Here is a 25,167-nt window from a genome sequence, read left to right on the forward strand (position 1 = left end):
GCCACCCAACCCTAGAGCAATCTAAAAAAGTCTTAGGGAGGTGCCCACGGGCTATCCCCCCCAACTTCTTTCCCAACTTCTCTTCTATCCTCGGCTACAAATCCAGAGAGAAAACGGGTAAAGGCAAGATAAACCAAGTGTGTTGCACGGAATCTCTGCAATTTTTGAAGTAAGAAATCTCTACAAATTCCAACAATTTTTCTAACTTCAGCAAATTTTAAAGCAACTCTTTCAATATTATTGATTCCACGTCCTATTTTGATTGGCCAAATAAATATATATTCCACCATTCAATTGGGTTGCTGCTAGCCACACCTTATCTAAACGACGTATTCAATAAGGTCTCTTCCAATGAACGTTCCACTACCAACAAAGTTAGTGCTTGGGTGGAACTTCTACAATTTGTAGTTGCCATTGGGAGGGAATTTTCTCTAAAATACATCTTTTTCTCTTGCTAGCACATCACAAGATCGCCATGGATTCAGACATTGACATGCAACATACATTTGATTTTGAGAATCCTATACAAGTTCCACTTACTAATGCTCTGTGGTCAGCTACTCCCATGAAAGGTATCTACACGACAATGAGGTTGGATGTAGCTAAAAATTGCTCGACATCCAAGAGTTTAGAGCACTGCAAACACGCATGACTATTTTAGATTCTAATTTTTTAAAATCGAATGAGGATTTTGCCATAATATCTCATATTTTTGTGAAATCCTCCATGAAACAGTTAGCCAAGGGCCACATTAATGAGCAAACTTGGGTTTCTACATCCCCCATGCGTGGTGGGAGCACACCTGGTCTATTGGAGCAAGGCTTCAAACTAGAGGGTTTCACCTTCTCTCTCAATAAGAGGTGGATGACTTGTGAAAGAACACCGAGCCACCAACTTTTGGGAGAGAGAGGAAAGGGAATGCAACAAAGATACTGTGAATATATTCCTCAGTAAATAGGACGGGATGTACAATCTTAGGCGAACTCGAGATGCAGTCAAGGCACTGCAAATGAGCCCACACTAGAAGGCAAGGCATACAAATGGTGGATGTCTCTCAAGGAGAAGGGCATCATTGTATAGACTTGGGTAGCCTTTCATACTCTGTTCAAAAAATAATTTTTACCCACAAATGAAGTGGCTAGAAATTAATCTGCTTGGGATAAGTGCTCTATGTGTTAGCATAAGACACAGTTGGAGTATATCTCACACTATCGTGATGTAATTCTCAAGCTGGAGGGTCTAGATACCTTCCAATAAGTATGTGGTTTTATTTGTGGGTTGGTACTAGATATTAAGAAGCATGTAAGAACCCAAGACCCATGACACTTGAGGAGGCAATAGTGCAAGCACATATACACGACGATACGATGAGAAAGCATTGCATGACACTCACATATCTGACACTACACATGCAAATACACACACACAACATGTGCACAATAAAATAAGTTTATAGTAGCTACATCTAAGGCATCCAAGAAACCCAAGGGGTCTAGGGACCCTTTGTCTACTACTGAAGAGTTTGAGAAGGCAAAAAAGGACAAAGTATGTTTTACATGTTTAACGAGTGGACACAAAAAACGGATTGTCCCAAGGGGAAATTTGTTGCCCATGGTAAAGAGAAAGTAGTGCACATGGTGCAAATATTTTCTCTTGAGTCCTCTTCTCGTTTCTCCCATGACAATGGTAACAAACACAACAAGAAGATGACCTTCATCTCATTATCAAAGTTAAGACCTTTGGAAGTAACCTATGAAAAGACATCGTTGAACTCATTCAAATGAGAGCTAACAATGTTGCCTTCTTCCATGTTCATGTGCATAAGTTTCTTCATGAGAATAACCTTATTCAAAGCACTTCTTTCATCCCATGTTGCACATAAGGCATCCCATAAATCTTTGGCATTGGTTTTATCCATTATTGTGAAGTAAATGGATTCCCCAAAGTGCATGCAAATGGTCACCATAGCACGCTCATTCTCTTTTCGTACACATTGGCACTACCAAACTCTTATCGATCAACACATTGCACATATGCTGCTTCCAAAGTGCAAAGTTTGTGCCATCAAACTTTCTGATGTGGTAGTCTTCCTTGTCATAAGCACTACTAGCAGCTATAATACAAGAGAATGTGACCAAAACATATGGCCAAATTTTTAAGAGAATTTTGACAAAGTTTACCCTAAAACATTTGCAAAACCTCAAAACAATATGCGACAAAATCACTATGTCAACAATCAAGTGCGCCAAGAACTCGTATAGAGGACTCACGAGAAAAAATTAGCAGAGTTTCCTTTATTTGGAGATCAAAATCTCAAGAAAAATTAATTCAAAATTAGTGCATTAACCAACGAAAGTAATCATTGGGCATAAACTGGCATGTACTGCTCAAATAAAATGTGGATGACTGCCAACTCGGCATCAAAGCAACTATACCTGTCTATACATAACCTATGGCAAGGCCACAAAAGGTGATCTCTAGCAACCTAATCCACTTCATACTGGGTAATGTAGCCCCCAATGCTCGGCTTCCAAAATCCTCACCCAACAAGACTCAAAAAAGGCTATAAAGACACAACTAGCCACAGTCTCAGGAAGGCTCTTTCAGAGAGAATCTGAGAAATTATTGGGATTGCTAAGAACAAGCCAAAAAATGTCTCTAGAAGGTCATATACCAAAGGATGTATCCACAACTCAATGTAGATGCAATGATAGTCACTGCTAGTGTAGTAGGATTCGTGCACAAACATGCACCAAAATAGTGCAAGCAATCTATACTAATTCCTCTCCCTGTGGGGAGTGAGAACCACTCTCAATAGAGCACAATAGCACCACAAGTGCTAATCACACAACATAAAATAACACATAAAGCTCCCACTAGAGAAATTATCTACCAATTGTAGGCAAATCTGTCAATGGCATAAAGAGGTAGACACTAGAGGAAAATTTTGATAGAACTTTGATAGCATAATGAAATAAAATGGCTCAAAAAACCAAAAGACCAGCCATAATGAGTAATCAAAGATGCCATACATGTGCCAAAACTAGTATTGCATAAACAAGCTCTCTGAAAACTATAAAGAAGATGACAAATCCACAACAAACAAGCACATGTGAACCTATCTCCACCTGTACTTGTAAGCTGACACAACTATGAAAAAAATCAAAGAATATCAATCTCTAAACCACAATAATCATACATCACTATGCATTGTGATGTGTGAATCAAAAACTACTATTTGGATGCTGATGTCAAGAGCGTCAATGCTGTTGTTAATGCCAAGAATGCCAGAAAAGGCACCGTCGAGTGAATCCAAAAGTGTGTGTGTGTGGGAAAGGAGGTCGGGATGATTTTTGTGTGTGGGAAAGGACGCCGGGCTCTTCTTTCATTGCATTTTGCTTGCCTAAGGAGTATGCGTGTGTGTATATGCATAGACACACTCACTTGCCAAAAATTCCAGAAAAGGCACCGTCGAGCGAATCCAAAAGTGTGTGTGTGTGTGTGGGAAAGGAGGTCGGGCTGATTTTTGTGTGTGGGAAAGGACGCCATGCTCTTCTTTCATTGCATTTTGCTTGCCCAAGGAGTATGCGTGTGTGTATATGCATAGACACACTCACTTGCCAAATTCCATGTGTGTGTGTGTGTGTGTGTGTATGCGACATACACACTTCTTCTTCCTACATTTCTCCTTGCCAAAAAGATCCAATGCTTACTCTCTCTCTCTCTCTCTCTCTCTCTCTCTCTCTCTTTCTCTCTTTCTCTCTCTCTAGTCTCCTTGCTCTATTTGCTAGTTCTCCTTGTTGGCTCTCCCTCTGTAGTGCCATAGTAGAAGCCTCCAAGACCCAATGCTATGCTACCTTTTCACTTAGTGCTATCTGCTAAGGCCACCAATGCTATGCCTTGAAAAGAAATTTAATGCTACTGAATGCCTTGCCTATAAGAATCTCCACCAATACTACTTAGAATTGTAAAAAAGAAAAAGCCTCTCTAAAGAAACTCTAGTACTTTCGTTATTGCTTCAAAATTTCACTTTGCAAACTGTCCAATATTAAATACTCAATGAACCTCTCTCTCTGCTAAAGCTTTGAACGTTAGCTCATATCAAAGTCAATGCATACATTGCCAGGAGTGGACCAAGAATCATCAAGCTCTATACCACTTGTGAGTGCAAGGAGCGCGTGCATGCAAGTGAAAGTGTGTTGCAATGCATTACAACATAGAACTAGTGGAGCTCTTGGTGAAAATATTGCTCACCACTATAACCAAAGAATAAGGTATGGTTAGTGATGGGTGAGTAGCCACTTGGCCTAAACCTTAACAATGGGAAGCATAGGAGAAGTAGCACGGGATCTAGTACTACTGGACTGTCTTGTTGAAGTTGATGTAGCATGGGATGATCTTTTCTCCTCTTCCTGCAAATAATAAACAATAACATCCAAAGAAGGAAAATGATCTTCTTGCTTCAAGACGGCCACAATTTGACAAAACTCAGCAGTAGTAAGCTATCAAGGAAAAGGACAAAAAGATCTTTGTCAAGTAATGGAGCTTCAAGATATCCTAGTTGGGTTCCTGATGCTCTTTAACATGTTAGCTAATGTTGCTATACTCTCATCAGCATGCATGGTTAAAGAATACAATTCCATCTTTAAGATCATTCATGAATATTTGCCTTTGGCACTAAAAAGAGTTTCTAATTCTATCTAGGCTTCGCTCAAAGATGTGAGACCATCTAAATAATGAATAAAATTGTCTCCTGCATAGTTGCATTTGTCGCTGAACTCCCATTGAAGTGAAGAATTTGGAGTGCTCAAAGTTGATAAATCATCCTTTTGTAGAGGTTAACTTGGATATTTTACTGATTTTTTGTGTGGTTTTGGAATGGGTGAAGAGGGAATGGTAGAAATGACTGTAAAGAGGTCTGGGAGTGTTTATGTGTGTAGAGACATTGATTTGAAGAATGCTAAAGAAGTTGAGAGGAAAGATGTAATTTTAGGTTTGAGTGAGGGATGGAGAGAATGAGTAGGTGTATGTATGTAGAAATGTGCAAGGAGTGAAAGAGACTAGAATGACTTTTTGTGTGAAAGTGTGGGTAGACTGAGATCCACCAAAAACATGATATCTCGGAACTATGAGCTTCAAAAATCACAAAATAAATTAGGCAAATTGTTGAGCTTGTGTGCACTTCTTAAAATTTTGAATGGAATGTATCTTTTCCTGCTATAAAAGTTCTGTAAATGGCCCCCCTTTAGTTGAACTTTCAATATGGTATCCTCTTTAAAGATGGGACACCAAGTTCATGGTTTTCAATGGACTAAGGATGCACAGGAAGCTTTTGATAGGTTAAGGATATTGTTGGTCAATTGCCTACAATTGTCCTCTAAACAAAGAGGATGATTTTTACATTGCTATGATTGTGGGTATTGTTGACATTGGAGCTGTTCTATTGGAGAAGGTGGGCAGGTGCTACAAGCCCATCTATTTTGATAATAGGCTTATAAGTTTTGGGAAAATGGACTACATAGAGGCTGAATAGTGGGTGATGAATTTAATGTTTGCATCATGCCAAATGTTCAAAGCTTACCTTATTATTTGCAAGTTTTATGTGATCACTTCTATCATAATAACTAATATCTAATTCTCCTAAATGATTTTCTCATGTTAAACTGATCATTTAATATGGGGAAGTGCCAGGGAAGAAAAAGCTAGAATATTGGTGAATCTGGCAGACCGGCCACAATAGGGATCCAAAGGATGGAAAATAGGGATCCAAAGGGGGGGCCATCTGCAAAAGAGCTATGTGCAACAATGGGCTCCAAAGACCTTAGGGTTTAGCCCATTAAGACTTCCAAAATGCTAAGGTTCGAAAATTCAAAGGTTGTGGTCAATGGTCAAAGGCTTAAGAAATTGGATGCTTTGTGTGTGTCCCAAAAAGTCTTCACTCCTACATAGGAGGGGGCGAGCCCAAGAAGTAGGGGATAAGAGAGAAACACACACACACACACACACACACACACACACACACACACACACACACACACACACACACACACACACACACACACACACACACACACACACACACACACACACACACACACACACACACACACACGCATGCACACACACACACACACACACACACACACACACACACACACACACACACACACACACACACACACACACACACACACACACACACACACACACAAACTCACAAGCTTCCTTTGTACACAAGGGGAAAGAGGGACACATGTCAGCTCCCTAGGCCAGATGCCCACAAGGTGTACTCAAATACTATTGGATGGCCATGGAGGTGGACCAATGAGATTTAGGCTATATTAAATCTAGTTTAATTAATTTAAAAACACTTGATAAAAGAACCAATAGGAATTAAGCTCTCTAGAAGACTATTGGACAGTCTCCCAAGGGGTCCAATGAGCATTCAATAGCCCAATGGCTTGCCTGATTCCTATTGGCCAGGAGACAAAGGGTTCCAATGAGAGTTTAATTGAATTTATTAATTACCTAAATCTCTCACAAAAGGGGAAAGAGGGACACATGTCAGAAGGCTATCACTTATGCTCCTGAAATCCTATTGGGCTAAGCCTGGGGAGATCCAATGAGGTGCTAGCAAGAGAAAATAGCAAGAGGGGTCGACCAAGAGAGAGAGGGGGCTGATTTTTCAAAGGCAATTATCCACACACACTCACACAAGCTCATGTGTAGAGTAAGAAGACCCTCTCTCTTCTCAAGATTTAATGGAAAGCTTATCACCTACTCCAAGCTTGTGAGAAGGGTGGCCTACACCGAAAACCCTTAGCTTTGTGATGCAAATCCAACCAAGAGCCAAGCTTCAATGCATGCTCATCTCCTCTACCATGCTAATTACTAAGCTAATCTATGCTAATATGAGTGATTATGTGAGGATATGCACATCTTTCTCGTAAGACTACTCCTTCTTCCTCTCAATCTACTCTCATACCCCGCTAGCTCTCAGCATCTTCGAAGGTGTGTGAGGTCTTGGGCCTGAGACCGTGAGGGAATTGATGTTGTGTTTGATAAGTTTTTTGCTTAGTGATTGAAGTTTCCATCTTCATTGCACTAGGAACACAAAGAATTGTATTGTAAAATGTCTCTCTTGATGGGAGAAACCATAATAGAAAGCCTTTTGGAGGGGGGACCGGCTCCATGCAAATCCGGTCCTCAACTGTTGTCAATTGCTTAATTATTCTCTCTTTTGAAGTATTGTTCATGCTATCTAACTAGGTGTTATACTTTTTGTTGCTCTCCCCACCCAAGCACTCTTGTTATTCTCATTAGGAATCTATTCTAATGGAATGCTTACTATGTTCATGCTATTTTCCGCTACACACAAGTTACTAGACTATTAAATGTTACATTGGTATCCGAGCACAAGGTTTCTCTTTTCTTGATCAAGAAGGGAGGTCCTCAAGCTAGCTATAAATGGTTGGTATTATTAATTGCATGTGAGTAAGTAGAATAGGGATTTTTCAGCCTTGCACTGCGTCTACCTTTGTGCAGTTAACGGGGCATCGCCATCAAGAGCTATGGTCTTAATAGTGGAGTACTATGGGGCTTGCCTACAACTTTAACCACTATTGAGCTATTAGAAGCTTGACAAGAGCCGGTGCTGTTTTGGTGTTGAACGACCATCTCTTCTATTCCTTGCAATTAATGGTATTCAAGCCACGGGTACAATAGCTTGAGTGCTTTTTCTAAAGGGGTAAAGAGGAGTAGCAACTAGGGTTTAAGGTGCCAAAGTACACCTAAAAAGTCTATACCTAAAAGTTGTTAGAATGGCTGACAATAGTAAAGAGAGTGAAATTAATGTTGATAACTTTGATTTTGCTAATAAGCAGGCTACTAATGATGCCCTGATGGTTGTTAACTATCTTGTTTCTAGGCTTCAACAAGCCATGGGCAATCCATCCCTCCAAACTGAAGTTAGTAATGATGCCCCGATGGTTGTTAACTATCTTGTTTCTAGGCTTCAACAAGCCATGGGAAATCCATCCCTCCAAACTGAAGTGCAATGGCAGCTTCGTGCTCATGGGATTCTCCAAGCTCCCCACCATGACGAGAGAGCACCTAGGAAGCCTCCTTGCGAGACTTCCAAAAGAGGTCTCTCTCCAGTTCGGGAAGAAGAAGAGGATCCATATGAAGGGCTCAAAACTTTTCTCCTTGATGACGCATCTCCTTCTCAAAGGAGAATTCAAGAGCCCCCAGCGAAGGAACGAGAAAGAAGTGAGTTTCCTGCCACCTCGGTGGAGATGGCTCCACGAAGAAGGCGGGCTAAACGCTCTCCATCACCTCCAAAACAGAGAAGACCATCGCATGCTTCTCCACACCATAATTCAAAGAGGGATGACAAAAAGCAAGAGAAGAAAAAAGTGAGAAAGAGGACACCCTCTTCTCCATCTTCTTCATCCTCTTCCTCTTATGAAAGTGATGGTGAAGACAAGGAAGATCAAGGCAAGAAAGAGGTCACCCTCTTCTCCATCTTCCTCAAATTCTTCACCTTCTAAAGAAAGTGATGGTGCAACCTTTGAACCATAAAAAAGAAGAGGCTATAGGAAATCCTATGCCACGTGGAAGAGGTCGTCGAAGGTCAAGAAGTTCAAAGAGAGAGGGAAGAGCATCTCTTTCCTTACCTACGATGGCACCTTTGGTGCTAGGGACAAAGTCTTGGCCTTTATCCAACGGTTCGATGTGGCATTTGGAGAAGAGGGCTTCATGGAGTCCTCTAAGCTACTCCATGTAGCTATGCACTTTCAAAAGTTTGCCATGCAATGGTGGTCTAGCCTACGGGCCAACGGTGAAGCTCCACGAACATGGAAAGCTTTAAGAGATTCCATTATGAAGCAGTTTTTGGCCACCGATGCCAAAGACAAAGTACTCAACTCACCGAATGGCGAAGCTTGAAGCTCTCTCCCTATGAATCCATTCACAAATATGTAGACAACTTTTGGGACTTAAAACTCAAAGCCATTGTCTTTAAGAAGCTGGATTTTGGAGAGCAAAAGCAACAATTTTGTGCGGGCTTAACTGAAGAAATGGTGGAGTATGTCAACTCCCGAAGGCCACGCACCATATCGGTGGTTATACACCATACTATGGTGGCTTCTCGAATCAATTTCAAAATGGGGCTAAAAGAAATTTTAAGCCCACAGAAAACAAGGGCTCCAATGAGCCTAAGGGGAGGACAATGTCCAAAAGTCTCCTAAGGGCAACTCCAACAAAGCTAAGGAGAAGGGAGTTTACAAAAGTAAAAACAAACTCTCTCTTGAAGAGCTTGAGTGTTATCACAAGGATAATCACTGTTTCAAGTGCGGCGAGCAAGGGCATGCATACCGCACTTGTCCCCAAAAGAACACCCGTCATGAGCCTCCTAGAGCTACCTTGGTCAAAATCCAAGAGGAGGAAACTCACCACAAACGATCTCCTCTATGCCATGCTTGGGGAAAGGTAATTAAGAGAACATGATTCTTTTATTCTCTTTGACCCTGGTTCTACTCACAATTTCATATCCACAGAGTTTGGCACCAAGCTAGGCATACAAACTTATGAGATGGGAGATGTCCTACCCGCAGACGGTGTTTTCAAGGGGCAAGAAGCTTCAGTCACTCCCTTAATGGGGAAATTGAGGCTCCATGTCCAAATCTATGTGGACAAAGAGGACTTCTTTATCTCTCCTCTCGAGCATGAGGATGTAATCCTAGGGGCACCATGGTTTGATCACATGGCTGCCAATGTTAAATTCCCTGAAAGGAGAATCTCCTTTAGGTTCAGATATTTACATAGATGCTAAGGAAATGGGTAACACCATACCCATTGTACATATGCAAGCTTTCAATAAGTCAATAAAGAGCTCTATTTCCGTGTACATGATTTTTGTTAAAGACTCTCAAAATGAACCTAATGTTTTAGCAAAAGAAAATATACACAATCAAAAGGAATTAGACTTATCCAATTTTCTCAAGGGGTTTCAAGATGTCTTTATTGACGACATCCCTTGTGAGCTACCTCCTAAACGAGGCAATGATGACCCTGCAATTGAACTTCTTCCAGGAATTTCACCGCCTAACAAACCTCCTAACAAACCTCTTTATAGAGTTTCTCAAGCTCAACAAGAGGAGATTATGTGGCAAGTGCATGAGCTAGTTGAGAAGGGCATGGTTAGGCCTAGATCATCTCCATTTTGTTCTCCTGTGCTACTAGTGCAAAAGAAACAGATCGTATGTGTGTCGACTATAGAGCATTAAATAGGATCACTATGAAGAATAGGTTTCCCGTTCCACAGGTAGAAGACCTATTTGATACGCTACAAGGGTCCACGTACTTAGTAGGATTGACCTAAAAAGTGGCTATCATCAAATAAGGATAGTTGATCAAGACATTGTAAAGACCGCATTTCACACTACGTTCGGTCTTTACGAATACATTGTCATGCCTTTTGGCTTGACCAATGCACCAGCCACACTCAACCGCTTGATGGAGAAGCTATTCAGGCCTCACCGAACCTTTACTGGAGTGTTCTTTGATGATATCATCATCTACTCTAACTCATTAGACGAACACAAGCAACACCTCCAGGTTATATTTCAAGTTTTAAGAGAGAATAAACTTTATGTTAATCAAAAGAAAAGTGATTTTTTTCTCACAAGAGATTCAGTATTTAGGTCACATTATCTCTCAAGATGGTATCCAAATGGATCCATCAAAGCTAGAGGTAATAAAAGGATGGCCTAAACCAAGGAATCTTCATGAACTAAGAAGCTTTATAGGTATGTGTGCATACTATAGACGCTTCATAGAAAAGTTCTCACTAATAGCAGGACCATTACATGGCCTAACAAAGAAAAATGTTAGGTACACATGGTCTGCCAAGGAGAACCATGCTTTCGAAAAGCTTAAAGAAAAGCTTATCTCTCAACCTGTGCTTACACTATCGAATCTCTAAAAGCCATTTGAGGTCCAATGTGATGCTTGTGCTGATTGTCTTGGAGCTGTTTTGCTCCAAGAAGGGCACACCATAGGCTATGAAAGTCAAAGGCTTGACCCTGTTGAGCAAGCTCTAGGCATATATGAAAAGGAACTCTTGCAGTTCTACATACCTTAGACTCATGGAAGCACTATTTATTAGGGACTCCTTTCATTCTGTGAATGGATCACCAAAGTTTTAAGTACTTCAGGACGTAGACCAAGCTCTCCGACAAACAAATGAGGTGGGCAAATTTCCTTTTGCAATTTCCTTTCACATTGCTCACATTGCTGGCAAGCATAATTAAGTAGCCGATGCACTCTCAAGAAGGCCGAGAGTGAATGCGGTCTCTATAGCAACTCACAATGATCTATCTTCTATGATAGATGAGTATGCTATTGATCCCGATTTTAGAGATGTGATTTCAGCCCTTGCACTAGGAAAGAAAGAGGAACCAATTACTTTACAAGATGGTTATCTTCTCTATGGTAATAGACTATGCGTTACTAACTCACTCCGTGAGAAAGTAATATATGAATCTCATGCTCCTCCATATGCGGGGCATAGAGGGATTCAGTCTACCCTAAAGGGGATTGAAACATATTTCTATTGGCCTACCATGAAAGAAAACAGACAAGAGTATGTTTCTAAATGTGTAGTATGCCAAAAGACAAAGTTTGATAGAGGGAAGCAACCTAGATTGCTTCAACCTTTGCCAATCCCTAATTCACCATGGGAGAGAATATCCGTGGATTTTATCTTTGGATTGCCTAAGTCTATCCATGGGAATACGGGAATATGGACGATAGTAGACAGGTTCATTAAACAAGCTCATTTTATACCTGTCAAAAAGACTATGAAAGCCCATCAAATGGCAACCCTCTTCATTTCACAAATTTTCAAGTACCATGGCTTGCCAATGTCCATAGTATTGGATAGAGATCCTAGAATGACTCTCTTTTTTGTTATTGTGCACAAATGTGAAGTAGTATGCATGCTTAGATCAAGTTTGCGGAGATGACGTCTCCCAAACACCACGTAGAGCTTGTCACTCTACTATGCAAGATTGATAGGACTAATGTGCAGACATGCTTGCGGCAGCTTAGGCTCTCAAGCACCAAATGGACTAGTCATCCATTCTGGAACGATGTCGTAGGGTAACATAGGGATCCTCTACCCGCTAGAAAAAGGACGAATGAATATAATTTATCTTGTCTACCCCATAGTCGAGGACGAATATGATTTCAAGAGAGAGGTAATGTCATAATAACTAATATCTAATTCTCCTAAATGATTTTCATGTTAAACTGATCATTTAATATGGGGAAGTGCCAGGGAGAAAAAGCTAGAATATTGGTTAAGCTAGCAGACCGGCCACAGTAGGGATCCAAAGGAGGGAAAATAGGGATCCAAAGGGGGGCCATTTGCAAAAGAGCTATGCGCAAAAATGGGCTCAAAAGACCTTAGGGTTCAGCCCATTAAGACTTCCAAAATGCTAAGGTTCGAAAATTCAAAGGTTGTGTCCAATGGTCAAAGGCTTAGGAAATTGGATGCTTTGTGTGTGTCCCAAAATGTCTTCACAAACTCCTACATAGGAGGGGGCGAGCCCAATAAGTAGGGGATGAGAGAGAAACACACACACACACACACACACACACACACACACACACACACACACACACACACACACACACACACTCACAAGCTTCCTTTGTACACAAGGGGAAAGAGGGACACATGTCAGCTCCCTAGGCCAGATGCCCACAAGGTGTACTCAAATCCTATTGGATGGCCATGGAGGTGGACCAATGAGGATTAGTAGGCTAGAGTAAATCTAGTTTAATTAATTTAAAAACACTTGATAAAAGAACCAATAGGAATTAAGCTCTCTAGAAGACTATTGGACAGTCTCCCAAGGGGTCCAATGAGCATTCAATAGCCCAATGGCTTGCCTGATTCCTATTGACCAGAAGACAAAGGGATCGGACAATGAGAGTTTAATTGCATTTATTAATTACCTAAAGCTCTCACAAAAGGGGAAAGGGGGACACACGTCAGAAGGCTATCACTTATGCTCTTGAAATCCTATTGGCTAAGCCTGCGGAGGTCCAATGAGGTGCTAGCAAGAGCAAATAGCAAGAGGGGTCAACCAAGAGAGAGAGGGGGACTGATTTTTCAAAGGCAATTATCCATGCACACTCACACAAGCTCATGTGTAGAGTAAGAAGACCCTATCTCTCTTCTCAAGCTTCAATGGAAAGCTTATTACCTACTGCAAGCTTGTGAGAAGGGAGGCCTACACCAATAACTCTTGGCTTTGTGATGCAAATCCAACCAAGGGCCAAGCTTCAATGCATGCTCATCTCCTCTACCATGCTAATTACTAAGCTAAGCTATGCTAATATGAGTGATCATGTGAGGAGATGTACATCTTTCTCGTAAGACTACTCCTTCCTCTCAATCTACTCTCATACCCCGCTAGCTCTCAGCATCTTCAAAGGTGTGTGAGGTCTTGGGTCTGAGACCGTGAGGGAATTGATGTTGTGTTTGATAAGTGTTTTGCTTAGTGCTTGAAGTTTGCATCTTGATTGCACTAGCTAGTATTGAAGGAACACAAAGAATTGTATTGTAAAATGTCTCTCTTGATGGGAGAAACCATAATAGAAAGCCTTTTGGAGGGGGGACCGGCTCCATGTAAACCCGGTCCTCAACTGTTGTCAATTGCTTAATTTCTCTCTCTTTTGAAGTATTGTTCATGCTACCTAACTAGGGGTTATACTTTTTGTTGCTCTCCCCACCCAAGCACTCTTGTTATTCTCATTAGGAATCTATGCTAATGAAATGCTCACTATGTTCATGCTATTTTCCGCTACACACAAGTTACTAAACCATTAAATGTTACAACTTCCGATAATCTCTTGCCTAAAGTGGCTCTACATTTGAAGCTAGAGAAGCTTTATCATGAATTGGGTGTTAGAGTTACCATTAGGGGAATTTTGAGGTCATTTTTGTGCCTTTTAGCATGTAGAGAGAGAGTGTTCTCAACCAATGGTTGAAGAGCTTCCGTTACGGAACCTCTATTTTTGAAAACTCACAAAAAAAGCAAATATTCTATCTTTACCGCAACTTTGAGCTGGTAAATAGCAATGTAAACAAGTAAAAGTGCAAAGGCATTCAATAGCTGTCGCTTTTAGAAAGATGTACTTCTCATATTATATTGTTTTCATTTTGCACGTCGTCATCATAAAACAACGTTTGGATTCTATCTCATGATCTTTTCCAGATTTGAACCGTTTTTTGCACATTCTGCTTATTCTTCTCTTGAACTCATACTAGACTTCTCTGCTCATTTATTTTTTCACCATGGAATCTTCATCACGATCAAAATGACCAAGAACTTCCATTGAAGCCATTGTCACTTACAACACGACTGATCAAAATGGAGAATGGATTCCAATAACTATACACAAAGGAACGTGGATACTGATGCAACAGAACAAGAGAATAAAGTCTTCCACCAAAAACTCTTTCTTGGCGGGATGGAAGGGCATTGTTAAAGATTTCAGCTTTGGCGACAACAAAAAATCAATCAAAGAGGTGCTGGTGCAGCATGTGTACATGCATAAAGATCTGCATATTAACTCAGAGAGTTCTGCTTTGCCATTACATAGACCAAACTATAAGTCTCTTAACTTAAATTCTTATTTGTAATGCATGTTGTATAAGGTTATTTGTTGTACAGATTTGTATCCTTCAAACATATATTATGGAATGGCAGCCAGTAGAATGTGTTATAAATATTCTGGATGTGTGTCATGGATCAATTGGTGAAGAAATATACAAGGGAAGGACTAAGGGTTCATTGGCAGAGAATGGAATATTCTTCTTTGACCATTATTATGTTCCACCTAGAAGGACTGGAGAACTTGGAGCCACAACTAAGCTAGACTTGCCTGATTTCAAAAGTGGAGAATGGTCACTCCCTAGCTCAAATACAAGTGAGGGCTACAGGTGCAAACTATTTTGTGAGATTCAAAAGTGTTTGAAAGCAAACATAGCAAGCAAACAGAGTAGAATTTCTATATTCATGCCCATTACAGTTTTTGTAGACTTCTTCTCTAATGCTGAAGTCAGAAAATCTAGAACAATGTTTTCAGTGAAGACTTTAGACTCATCAAATGTACTTGAATTTGTGGATGAGGGTTGGAACACCAAAACAGTGAATGGAATCACTTGTAATGTGCAAGCTGGCTCAATTGCTTGCAAATACATGATAGGGACACAAAACTTCATTATGTCATTTTATTACAGAAGATGGCACTATGTTGGTGGTCAGCTAACTCCACTTGATCAAGACATGGAGGACTTCATTGACAGCCCAATAGAAGACATTGATATATGGGTAAACAATGAGCATCTGTCAATTGTAAAGATAAGAGGCATGTGTAGCTTACATCAATTGAGATTGGACCTGCAAAATGATGAAATTGAATTGCCCACAACATTCTGCTTTCAAATAAATGGTGGAAAGGTAACTGTTATCCCTAAAAGTCTCTTGTTCTCTTATTGGTTCTTTATTTAACTTGGGCTGTTTTTGTAGGTATCAAAAAGGAATGAAAAGAGGCTACAGTGCAAGGACATCTTGGATGGCATTGTACATTTGGTGCCTTGAACATCCTTTAAGGCAATTTTGTAACACATGACCTGCAAGGATCTTGTTTTGTATCACATGACCTGCAAGGATCTTGTTTTGTATCACATGACCTGCAAGGATCTTATTGAAATAAAGATCTAAAAGGATCTTTATTTTGTTATTGAAATGCAACTTTTCCAAACATCAATGATTTTACTTCAATGATTTGATTTTGTAACAGAGTCTTAAAACAAGGTGATCAAAATGTATTCAATTTCAAATATTTGCAATTACATAGACAATTGGATACAAGTGGGCTATAGAATAGACAATTGGATACAAGTGGGCTATAGAATAGACAATTGGATACAAGTGGGAAGCTTGATACAAGTGGGCTACAATTAGATACAAGTGGGAAGCTTGATACAAGTGGCCTGCAAAAAGCTTGATACAAGCTTGATACAAAAAGCTTGATACAAGCTTGATACAAAGGGCTATAGAATAGACAATTGGATACAAGTGGGAAGCTTGATACAAGTGGGCTACAAAAAGCTAGAATAGTTTTCTGCCAGGAGTTTTCCTGTCCCTAGGGGTTGGTGCTTTTGCAGTGGGCTCTATTGTCCTGGGAGATTTTCTTGTGGGCTCTTTGGCAGGAGGGCTTGAGGGCTGCTTCCTCTTTCTCTTATCATCCATCTCTTCACTTTCCTTTTCCTGCTCACCACTCTCTTCTTCCTCTTCACTTCCCTTTGCCTTTTCTAGCTTTGCTTTCCCCTTTGCCTTTTCTAGCTTTGCTTTCCCCTTTGCCTCTTCTAGTTTTGCTTTCCCCTTTGCCTTTTCTAGTTTTGCCTTCCCCTTTGCCTTTTCTAGCTCTTCAGCATCATCATCTTTAAATACCTCTTGCAGTTGTCCATTTGCTTCAATCAAATACTTGATAATCTTTGCTCTTGTCAACCATACATGGTTCTCACTATAGCACTCTCTGTTGATCTATACAAGGCAATAGAAAGCAAGTTTTAGGAACAATAAAATGAGAAAAAATACAGCTAGCAAATATGAAATATGCTATACTTCTATATTCTGATTGTCATTGCAGTATATGAAGTCCAAGAGGAGCTTGGCATTTGTCACTACCCTCCATCCACATGAATGGCTTTCAGGCTGGATTGGAACCTGCAACTCATTACATGTATTTATGGGAAAAAATATTTGAGGATAATCCATTGAAGTGAACAAAGCATAAAGAATTCCAACCTTCACAACTGAAAATTGGATTTCAGTCAGCATCTTTGGCATGGGTGGACAATTCTCCAGTGTCTCTATAAATCTTGTAGCAACACTGTCCAAAATTCTTAATTAAAAGTATGTGCTTGAGGTTCTGCTTGTGGTTTACAAAATGTGTCTGCTACTATACTTACAAATTTGCTTGACCATGTACTCCAGCAAGAGAATTGACAAAGTAGCATTTTCTTTTCACAATATCAATTGCAATTAAACTCCAATGTGAGCTATAAAAACAAGCCTCAGTTAGCCTTCTAACATGAATTAGTAAATTCTCTTCACAAGGTGTAGGTAGGAAACTTACCTCTCATGATAAGGAATCAAGAAAATTTCACAGATTTCCAAGTCCACATGAATCAACCACTTTGTGAGCTCTCTAATATTTGTCTCTGTCCTGAGAAAGTGGGAGATAGAAGGGTCTAAAAATTCCACCTTTTTTTGAAGGTCTGGCTCATATGTATGCATCATTAACCTGGTACAAGATATTGTTATATAAAGAGTTCTTGCTATAAACAAAAATACATAGGAAAAAAAAAACAACCTGAGGCATGTGATAAGGAGTGGAGAATTGATCTCCTTGGTCCAGTCCTTGAGAATTTCCAAGGTCTCAGAGTCAAGTGAATTGTAATCCTCCCTAGGATCCTCCTCACTGAATAGAGCGACAACAAAACCAGTAGGATTGACACTCCTCAAGAGGGGCACTAGTTGAGGTTCCAACAGGTCAAGCTCCTTTCTCTCTGCAATTTCCTTCTCTTCCTTTGCTCTCTTTTTCCTTTCCTTTTCCTCTTCTTCAGTAATATCAACTACTCCTACTTCAGGCTCCTTGGGCTTCCTCCATGGAGGAATGTTGAGAATATTAAAGGCCTTAATATCATGCATAGGGACAGGCTCCAACATTCTTGAAAACCTGTATCTCAGCCTCCTGAGGGTGATCATGTCTTTGTCCATGAAAGTAACCCTATGGGCATGAGCTGCACAGATATAGGCATCTTGGAAAAGCTCAATGATAAAGTCCTCAGAAGCCTCTTGGATACATGCTAATGCAGTTCTAGTCCACCTCATGTCAATCTTGTACTCCTCTGCAACTTGTCTGCATAGTCTTTGGAAGGGCAGTTTGGGAATTGCAAGATTGATGGCCTTTATGGCCTTCCTTATCTCTCTTAGACATTTGACCCCCTGCTTGAACTTTCTCTTTGTAAGGAGAGGCTTAAGCTGCACTGGCTTGAAAGCTTTCCTCTGATGTGTAGTCTTTCTTTTGCTTGGTTGAGGGTCAGGTGTACTTGGTTTAGGGTCCTTCCTCTGAGATGTGCTCTCCTTTGGTTTTGAAGTACCAGCTAAAGCTTTGCTAGGCTGAGCTTCTTCTTCATCTTCGGATAGAGGCTTATCAACCGGCTTATCAACCTTCCTTGAAGTCTTCTTGGTCCTTGCCATCTTCAAAAGGGATAGGAATGATTGTTACACAACAAACATTAGTAAAAAAAAGTAAACGATGTATATTTAGTGGCACACATTTCCGTACATAGTGGAACACATTGCGGTGACACCCCGTAGGCGAAATCACAAAGGGACCAATGTCCTCACACTAACGGTGGTCGCGCACGCGGTGATGGAGCATTACACAGATACGGTGACACTTCGTACGCGAAATTGCGAAGGGAGCACAGTCCTCCCACTTACCAAATTCGCGCACGGGGTGACGGGAGTCCCAAGCGGTGATAACCTCTTAAACATCTTGAGACACATATTGTACGCATGGTGAAAATAATGGCACACATGCGGTACACATCGTAAACATGATCACATATGTGGACATAGTGGAACACCTTGCTTTGAAACTCGGTAAGCGAAATGACAAAGGAGGCAAAGTCTTCTCACTTACGAATATCCCGCATGGTGTGACGGTCAAAGCGCTCGAAGTATCCTCTTTCAAAACCTCCTTCAAAATGTATATTTAGTGGCACACATTTCCGTACATAGTGGAACACATTGCGATGACACCCCGTACGCGAAATCACAAAGGGACCAATGTCCTAACACTAACGGTGATCGCGCACGATGTGACGGAGCATTACACAGATACGGTGACACTTCGTACGCGAAATTTCGAAGGGAGCATAGTCCTCCCACTTACCAAATTCGCGCACGGGGTGACGGGAATCCCAAGCGGTGAAAACCTCTTAAACATCTTGAGACACATATTGTACGCATGGTGAAAATAACGGCACACATTGCGGTACACATCGTAAACATGATCACATATGTGGACATAGTGGAACACATTGCTTTGAAACTCGGTACGCGAAATGACAAAGGAGGCAAAGTCTTCTCACTTACGAATATCGCGCACGGTGTGACGTTCAAAGCGCTCGAAGTTTTGGGTTGTGGACTTTCTTCAAAACCTCCTTCAAAATGCGCTTAGTTTGGGCTCTGAGGATGTTTATATAGGGTGCATGGTGCAAGTCCCTAGGCGCATAAAAACTAGCCGTTGGACCAAACTTCGAGGCGGCAACGGATTTGCACACTTCCCGAGGCGGCGTTTTTGCCAATAAAAGGAACCTACCCAACCCCTTGATTCGTTTATTTTCATTCACAAGGCTTCGAATTTAAGCCTCCAACCCTCCAAGCGACACACCGCGACACCCGTGCGCGATTTTGGTGGACGTCAACCTCTTCCTAGCAATAGGAAATCGCGTACCAAGTGTCACTCTGTGCGCGTTGTTAGTGAGTGACGAGTTTCTCTTAACTTCTCAAAGTTCGCATAGCAAGTGACAAACATAGCATGTCACAATTTTATGTAATTCTTTTTTGCTTGCGCTTAATTTGTGCGCCTAATTTGCTTGACAATTTTATGCTTTTAATTTGTTTGTAGACTTGATATAAAGAAGGGTGGTTAATGTCTTGATAGACTTCTCTTTTCTCTTTTTCAGCTGAGCATTTGTGGATTGTCATAATGGATACAGAGGATATACAAGAGACCGCTGATGATAGGCTGATGTCTTTTCTTTACAAACTTAATGAACTTACAAGATTTCAAAGTGTCAAATAGATTTTTAATGCTGCCTTTGATCTTCAAGCACTTGTGGATGGCTTCTCTACACAAATTAGTGACATGAAAGAGATATATACAGAATTGATCAGAGATCACATGCTTGACAATCTTGTTCATTTTGTTGATATATACAAAGCAGGTAGCTTGTCAAGGACAGGTATTGCAAAGAAGTGGTCAAGCCTTCATCCAGACTGGCAAAAGATCATAAAGCCTTGCAAATTTCATGGTAATATGCATTGCCAGTTGGTAGATTATGACCTTGGACTTATCATTTTCTTCAGTGTACTCCCAACACCAGAGGGCAAAGAGATTCCAAAGCAGATTTCCCAGGCTGAGGAGGACCAGGAGAAAGAGGAGATAGAGATGGAGTTCCATGAAGAGGAAGAGAAGCTACAAAGCACTGAGATGCTGGACATTGCAAAATTTAAAGCAGAAAACATCACTAAAGTGGAGAATGTTGACATTGAGGATGAAGATGTTGATCCTTTGCATTGCACAGCAACATTTCCCACATACAAAGTTAACAAAAAGGAATATGTTTTGCTGAATGACAATCAGCATCTTTTTGATCTAAGGGAAGATTATGCTTTGGCAGTTTTGGCTGAGTGGGGATCTAATGACATAGGATTTATTGATTACTCACCTTGCCCCTTAGCAGTCTTGGACACAGAGGCAGAAAATTTTATTGACAGCTCAAGTGTTGGAAAGCATGTGCAGGACATTGTTATGAGATATGAGCAACAGGGTGTACCTTCTGAAGAGGAGTTCAATGAGATCCAGAAAAGGCTTAAAATAGAGCATATGGGAGAGGAAAAGACCAGAGATTATGAAGTAAGGCCAACTAGATCCATTGATATATGGGAACGTGCCTTGTTTGAGGAGGATGAGTCTCCTAAGGTATGTTAATGACCATTTTGCCCTGTCTTATTAATGTGCTGAACAATTAACCAAGACATATTTTTGCAGATTGAAATACTGGACACAGACAAATTCCTTGGCAGGGGGAAGGGTTCCAGACCCTTAAATTTAGGAAGGAACCAGAGCTTGGGACACTTTATTGGGAAGCTCAACAAAGAGACTGTCATTATATTCCATAACAAGTTTACAAGAGAACCATTGCTGCCAATGCTTGCAATTAAAGCACTTACAAAGGTTGTTGGTTCATATCAGCTTCCTCCAGGGTTAGAGAAGTTAATATTGGTGGAAAAGGAGGAAGCCATCAGAATTTTTGGATTCTTCCCTAGCCTTACTGGTTCTAGAGCTGGTTATTTTGCAACAATGGCATCCTATGTGCTTGCCCACTCTGGGGACCTCAAGAGACAAATGATAGGCTACAATAAGCAGAAGTTTCTGAAGTTTAGGGGTGAAGTTGATGTACCTTCATCAAAAGACTGACTTGGCCCACTTTCTACCTTGTCTCTCTCTTGTAGCTAGCCATTGTAAGAATTTTTCATTTGTAGATGAACTATTATATGAATTTTGTCTTTTCTGCTTGTTCCTGTGTAAGGCATTTGCTAAATCTGAGTTCAGTAGTGCTTTCTTTGTCATTTTTGATCTGGTTCTATGCCATATTTGTCTATAGAACCATTGGAAAACCTCAAGCAAGCTGTTTGCCTTCACTGCACCTCCTCCATGTCTTGTATGCTTGAAAAACTTGGTTCTTGCTTGATAATGGGATTTCTCCATGCCTTGTGTAGACCATATGGACAGGGAGCCCCATCTCTTTACAAACCAGGGAGTGTGATTGTAAATTATATGCTGGCAAAGTAAAAGTGTGTCAATAATTAGTAAGTATGAGATTAATCATATGCTTCCAAACTAAAAGTATGTACATATTAAAAAGGAATAAAAAACTTACCATGTAATGTGTGAATTCCTGATCCCAAGCATCTTTCATTGCACTTCTGAAGTTATTGAGCACTTTCTTGAAATTTGGCACATCATTTTTTCCCCAGGATGTCTTATCACAGTAGGAAAATACTTTGTCTAGTGATTCCCATACCTCTGCCTTTTTGTTTCTTGATGTACCTTCAAGACCATGATCTTTGATGGCATTGTGGAGAGCTTTCCACTGGTTATACTTCACATTGGATGAACCCTTCTTGGCATTTACCTTTCTTAGTTTGCCATGAGACCCTAGGAAAGCTCTGGCCTTCACACCACCAACAGATACCTTTCTAGGCACATTGTTTCCATTTGAAGACCTCTTCAGGTCTGTTTCAATCTTAACCTTACCACTGTGAAGGCCAATTTCTGATAAAACCGTTTCAATACATTTGATTGCAGCATCTCTAGCTGCTTTTGGCTGTAACTTCCAGGCAAACCCCACATAGAGATGTACAATTTTCTCCACAATTCTGCAAAGAGCATGCAGAGTGCATATGTGGACATTAGCAAGTGGAATATTTAAAACTGCTTTGAAGTTTGGATCTTGAGTATGCCTATTGGGTGCTTTGTTCCAATTTGCAGGATTACATTCTTTTGCTGATGCCATACAATACAGACAAGGGCTCTTTGCCATAGCTCCTTTGGAGACATTGTACATACATTTAAGGGTTTTAAGGTCTCCTCCCATGTGCCATTCCACCCTGTAACTTCCAAACCCTTCAACTTCAAGCTCTTCCCCTAATTCTTGTGCATTAATGACTTCAGGTATTGTTGTTTGATGGAAAACCCAATCCAGAACATCAAAGTCTTCACTCTCTACTTCAAAAGCACCTAGCCACCAGACATTCTTCTCCGATTGCACGCTGAAGTACTTGGTATCCTTCGGTTTCAATGCTCTGTTCATTAAAGTTATGGAAATCCTCTCAATTTTTCTGTTCTTAACAATCTCACATTCATCAAGCTTTATCACAAAACTGACAACACCATTTGCTTCTGTATGCTCCAGCTCATAGAATCTGATCATTTCCTTCTGAAGTGTCTTCAAGTCAAGGAAAATATTATTGAACTCGTCAAATTGAAGATCCCTCTTTTTACCATGATAGGTACCATGAATGTGGTGAGGCTCACCCAACATCTCCATTATCCTCTCATTGATCTTTTTCCTTGCCTGCTGCACAATGGATGGCTTTGGAAGCAAAGAGGACCTGACCTTACATTGCTTTAACCTTGACTTCATATTTCTGAACAGCTTGCTATAACCATCTCTGCTAATGCCTACCTTATCCATAGTATATTGCACATCCTCCTTGTCCAAGCAAGAGCTCTGCAAAAATCCCTCAATGCACTACTCCTTTGCCTTTTTAAACTTCTTCTCTGTGAAAATATTTTTGGCAACCTTGAGAGGTAAAACATCACAATAATGTTTAGCTGCCATTTCCATGTTTGATGCAGAGTTTGGTTGTAGCAAAGTCCTAAATCAAAAGGTACAAAATTAACTGATTATTGTCCAAATGACACCAACAAAATAAGCAAACTAAATTAAAGTTAACTGAATATTAATCATTTAATAAAGAACAATAGCATAATAACAATAACATAAGCATAATAATGTGGAGCAGAATCACAATACAACTTAACAAAAAGATTAACAACCTAACATAAGCAGAATCATATAAAATAAGCATAACAACCTAACAAAAAGATTAACAACCTAACATAAGCGGAATCATATAAAATAACAATACCTTGCTGCTCTGATTCTCCTGCTACAACCTCCTCCACCATGTCTCAAGGCTTCAATGTTCTTTAACTTCTTTTCTCTTTGTCTGTTTCCTAACATTGTATTCTTGCTTCTAGCTTGTTTGAGCTGAGTTTGTAGCTTTTCGTTGCTCTCTTTACATTCCTCAAGTTGTTGTTTAAGAGTATTTATCATTTGTTTGGTCAAATGATCTTCTAACTTAAGAATATCTCTCTCTGCCGCAAGACTCTGTGTATAACCCAGCAACCCTCTTTGACCATCACCCACAAATTTTATCAAAGATGAACAATTTGAGAATGGGGGAGTGCTCTTTGTCATTGGGTCCACTGGATACAATCTTCCATCAGTCCAGAGATCAATGTGATTTTTTTGATCTTGCCGCATTGCTTCAAATATGGACGAGGACACCTATGTACATTTGTTTCTCTTGCGCACTGGACAATATTCTTCATATAGCTCAATGTGTAGATGGTATAAGATTCTTCTCTTCCTCATGGAAGTCTGTTAACAGTATTTGTTAGAGATAGTACTATAGGAAAAACCTGTGCAGATACGAGGAAGAAGACGACACAGAAAAGGTTTGTTTCAGCTTTTGGAAATTTTGAATTTTGGGCCAGAACTGACGTTTTCGTTAGTTTTGGAGGGAGTATTTTTTAGAATACGAAAGATCCTAGAAAGATTTGACAATGACATGTTTCGGTGGAGGTAAAAAGGACACAAACTCACCTTTTTACAAACATTTCACTATTTTTAAAATAAAGTATATATTCTCTCTCTACATATTCTTATAGGGCACAAAAGTGACCTCAAAATTCCCCTAATGAAGGATTTGTTTTGAATCTAAGATTAATCATACTAGCACGTCTAGCTAAGTAGACATTTTGGTGAGCAAGAGTGTAGATTTACTTGTGTATCTAGGGGTAGTATGAGAAGAAGTAGGTGAAGAGTGAGAGATAGAATGAGTCTTTCTGATTTGGTTCGAAGGTGCCTATAGGAGAGTGGTGCACAAATCTAATGGAGGAGTTTCCATTCACAATCCTCAAGGTAAAGTGGTATTTTCCAAATTTAATGATCTCAAAAATGTTCATACCAAGAACAAAGCAGAGTACTTGGGATTGAAGCAGTGCATAGAGTTTTTGATTTCTAGGCTCGTAGTTATTCAATTAGAAATGTTTTGAATATTGCTGAAGCTATATAGTTCAAGTATGTCAAGCGGGAGAAAAATCAAATGGCCATGGAAGATCATCTTGTAACCACTTGCATATGCAATATGTAACAGGTCTATATGTGTCACTAGCCGTGAAAACTGGTAGCAGAGTCACAAGGAGCTATCAAATCTCATGGTGCATTCAAGAATTGGGGTTTTGACGCTATTGATCCTCTTCCCATGTTATGAAGCGGGAAGAAGTATGTAGTTGTTGCCATTGATTATCTTACCAGATGGATAGAAGCAAATGTAGTCAAGAAAGTAAATGCTCATAATGTAGTGGAGTTTGTGTTTGGCTATATTTGCTACCATTTTGATGTGCCATGGGGATAGTGGTCAAATATTTAGT

The sequence above is a fragment of the Adiantum capillus-veneris genome, chromosome 4 (genome assembly GCF_014529385.1).
Source record: "Adiantum capillus-veneris isolate H3 chromosome 4, ASM1452938v2, whole genome shotgun sequence".
In the NCBI taxonomy this organism is placed as follows: domain Eukaryota; kingdom Viridiplantae; phylum Streptophyta; class Polypodiopsida; order Polypodiales; family Pteridaceae; genus Adiantum; species Adiantum capillus-veneris.